Source organism: Palaemon carinicauda, chromosome 15 (assembly GCF_036898095.1).
Source record: "Palaemon carinicauda isolate YSFRI2023 chromosome 15, ASM3689809v2, whole genome shotgun sequence".
NCBI classification, from domain to species: Eukaryota; Metazoa; Arthropoda; class Malacostraca; order Decapoda; family Palaemonidae; genus Palaemon; species Palaemon carinicauda.
Window position 1 is genome coordinate 86,302,176 of NC_090739.1, and position 4,218 is coordinate 86,306,393.

Consider the following 4,218-nt stretch of genomic DNA (forward strand, 5'->3'; position numbering starts at 1 on the left):
AAGGGGACGTTGATTATGAAAGTGTGAAAAAGAGAATAATTGAGCAGGTAAAACGTATGAGAGGGAGTGTTAAGTATAAGCGTAAGAATGATTTTGATGAAGCACGGATGAATGCAGGAGAAGCGATATCAATGTACGTATGTAGGTTGGAAACTTTAGCTAGGAAGAAGTATGGGGATGAAGGTATAAATGAGAATAAGGAGTTAACGAGGAAGTTTTTGGCAACAGTACCTGAGAATGTGTGTGAATTTATTAATTTGAAACGCAAAGAGAAAATGAGGTGGACGCAAGAGAGATTGACATGGGATGATATACTAGAGATAGTTGAGGATTATGAGTTAGATAGGTGCATGAAAGAAAGTAAATCTGTGAGTGTAAGAACTGGAATGGAAGAAAGTGTAATAGAATTTGGTAGTTATAAGGACGCAATTTTGAGAGGACCAATGAGGGTAGCTGATAATGTAGTAGATAGGAGTGTTAGGGCAAGTAATGTGGGAATACCTGTAAGGACAAATGAAGGATTTAGGCAGGGTAATTGGCGCAATAGGGATAGGAGTGTGAGTGCACATCGAGGTATGTCAGATAGCCGTGTCCGATGAAAAGTGTTATAGGTGTGGGAAAGTAGGTCATAAGAAGAATGAATGCAGATGGGCTCTAGGTGCTTGTTTTGGATGTGGTGAGGTAGGGCATAGAATTAGTGAGTGCAAGAAAGAGAAAGAGGTTAAGTGTTTTCGGTGTGGTATGATTGGGCATGTGGCGAGTGGATGTCGTAGTAATCGTATGAATGTGATTTGTGGTAATTGTGGTAAGGATGGTCATTATGCTAGAATGTGCAAGGAGCCGCGGGGTAAGTGTACTGAATGTGGTGCAGATGGGCATGTAGCTAGAGTATGTAGGAAGAAGGGAGTAAGTCAGCCAGGATGTTCGGGAAACTAGAGTGTAAGAGGGTTCAGCTGGGTGAGTCCTCCTGTGTGTGTGGAAGGAATAGGATTAATGTTTGTGAGAATGGGATGAGTAATTGGTTGGAAATGAGCAAGTATGAACCTAGTATGCATGAGAAGTTAGGGCTGGAAAATAAACAATTAGTGTTAGTTGAATATAGGAAAAAGAGGCGTTTGAAAGTTTTAGGTAAAGATGAAAGAAGGGGAAATTTTATAAGTAAAAGTGAGAATAGAAATAAGTATGACAAGGGTGTAAATGTGCAAGTGTGTATGGAAGATAAATGTGTTAATACAGATGAATCATGGCTGAGTGTGAATGATACCTATAGTGTGTGTGGCTTTTTCTTAGGTGATGTAAAAGAAAGGATGACGAATGCGAGAATGAGAGACAGGAGAATGATAAGTAGCATGAATGAATCTTTTGCTAAAGTTGAGAATGTTTTTGATGAAATGGATGAATTGTTTACAGAAATGAGTGTAATTATAGGGCCAGATGAGAACGAGGTAGATATGATTGTACATGATATATTAGATGATAGGGATTTAGATAAGAATAGTGTTAATGTAGCGAATGATTGTGATAAGGAAGAAGTGAATGAGAGAGTGTATGGAGGCCCAGTTACTCGGAGTAGAGGTCCCGTTCCGACTGCGACTGGGTTATGAAAAAAATAATGTAAGTGTTGTGTGAGAAGGATTTGGCAAAGTAAGGGGGGAGGAATGTGGAGGATTTATTTTTTGCTTCATTTTTATTTTTTTGTTTTTGCCAAATCCTGAGAGAGAGAGAGAGAGAGAGAGAGAGAGAGAGAGAGAGAGAGAGAGATATTGTGTTAGCGAGCGAAAGTAGTTAGGTTAACGATCGTTTGTGGTGAGAAAGGACTGTTGGTTTAAATGAGATTGTTTGTTTACATTTTTTAGTTAGGTTACGACAGTGGTGAATGTTTCGGAGCGAATGCTTTTTTTATTTGACTGCAGCTTGAGACGGTTCGTTTGTGAATGCTGGATTATATTTATATTTTTCTGACCAGCGAGAAAGTGTTTATATATTTCAAAAGTAAGTACAGTTTTGTTTATCTTTGCTTGTAGTGATTGTGAATGATAGGAACAATTTATTATTTATCTTTGATTATAGTGCGATAGTTCAGTTAGTTAGGAGTGTTTGTAAGTGTTTTTCTTTTTTATTTTTGGCAGGCCGTGATTCCTCCTTTGGAGAGACCGAATTATTAGAAAGTGGATTTATTGTTGATGACCTGGCCTGTATTAAGATTTTGTTTGTACTGCTCATTTGACTGCTCAACTGTTAACGACCTGGCCTGTGTATTTGGATTGATGATGATGATGATGACGATGATGATGATGATGATGATACTGGCACCTGTGACTCAAGGAGTTGAGGCCGTTATGGCATATTAAGAGAGACTCCTGTTTACCATATAGTGGTAGTTTGCCGTGAAAAGACAGTTCGGCTTGTGTGTGGCGACAGTGCTTGTGTCGCAATATATATAAACATATATTTTGAGTTGGTGTGCGGTTTAGATTTTAAGTTTGTTAGGGTTTTTTGCGTTTATTTGGATGGGGTTTATGGTATATATAGTGTAAAGTTTTTGATGCTGGTGATTCTAGTTTTAAGTGTTTATTTTGATTGCTTATAGTTTGATTTATTTTAGTTTAAGAAATATAGTTTTAAGGATATGTTTTGTTTAAATTTTCCTTCTGTCCAAGAGTCCAGTTGATAAAGTAAGGGGAAAGTTTGTGTTGTGGGACCATTGTCAGTAGGTGTGATTCAGGGTGTGGGGCTTGTTCTTGCAACATCCCGCCACATTATTTTGGCGCCCGAACTGGGACTGCCGAGGTGGGATAGAAGCTGGACTGTTGGACGAAGGACGGAATTAGGATTAAGGTTGATGAAAAATGGAGGAGCAATTAAGGGTTTTGAGGGAGGAATTGCGGCTGAGTAAGGAGCGTGAGGAGAGGTTGCTAGTAGAGAATGAGAGGTTGAACTGGGAGAATGCGGTGATGCAGAAGGAGCTTAGGGAGTTAAAGGGAACTGTAGCGAAAGTGGAAGAATGTTTTGAGATGAGGATGAAAGAGAATGAGGAACGAATGGAGAACCGATTGGAAGATATGATGGGGCAAGTCATGGGGATGATGAAAACTATAATGGGTGAAGGTGCAGTCGGAGGAGTGTCCTCAGCTTCGGGTAATGGGTTGGTAGTGGAAGAGAAGGTTAAGGTAGGTGATAATGGGAAAGGAAGTGATAGTGATAGTAGTAATAGTGATGGTGATATTGAAGATAAGGGAATTAGGCATAGTAAGGATGAACAGAAAGGTAAGAGGAAAGATGAAAGGAAAGGTAAAAGTGATGTGAAGAAAGAGAAGAAAAAGTATCAGGCTGATAGCAAGGACGATCGTGAATGGGTGAAAGTGGTAAGTAAGAAAAAGGGTAAGAAAGGAATGGTTAAGGATAGGAATTTAAGTGTGGAAGTGGATTCATTGTATTCAAATGAGGAAGAAGGTAACAAGGGAGTAGACAGTGATGATAGCAGTGAGAATGAACGTGATGTGTGTAAGACTGTGTTTATGAGAGAGGTACCTCGGTGTGAAAGGTTCAATGAGCATAGCAGTAGGGATGTATATGATTTTTTCAAGGAGTATGAGAGGTATTGTCAGGATAAGTATGGTGATAGTAAAAGAGTTTGGGCTAGGGAGTTAGGAGAATATTTGACTTGGTATTTGTTGACGAAATATGGAGTGATAATGAATGTAGGGGACGTTGATTATGAAAGTGTGAAAAAGAGAATAATTGAGCAGGTAAAACGTATGAGAGGGAGTGTTAAGTATAAGCGTAAGAATTATTTTGATGAAGCACGGATGAATGCAGGAGAAGCGATATCAATGTACGTATGTAGGTTGGAAAATTTAGCTAGGAAGAAGTATGGGGATGAAGGTATAAATGAGAATAAGGAGTTAACGAGGAAGTTTTTGGCAACAGTACCTGAGAATGAGTGTGAAATTATTAATTTGAAACGCAAAGAGAAAATGAGGTGGACGCAAGAGAGATTGACATGGGATGATATACTAGAGATAGTTGAGGATTATGAGTTAGATAGGTGCATGAAAGAAAGTAAATCTGTGAGTGTAAGAACTGGAATGGAAGAAAGTGTAATAGAATTTGGTAGTTATAAGGACGCAATTTTGAGAGGACCAATGAGGGTAGCTGATAATGTAGTAGATAGGAGTGTTAGGGCAAGTAATGTGGGAATACCTGTAAGGACAAATG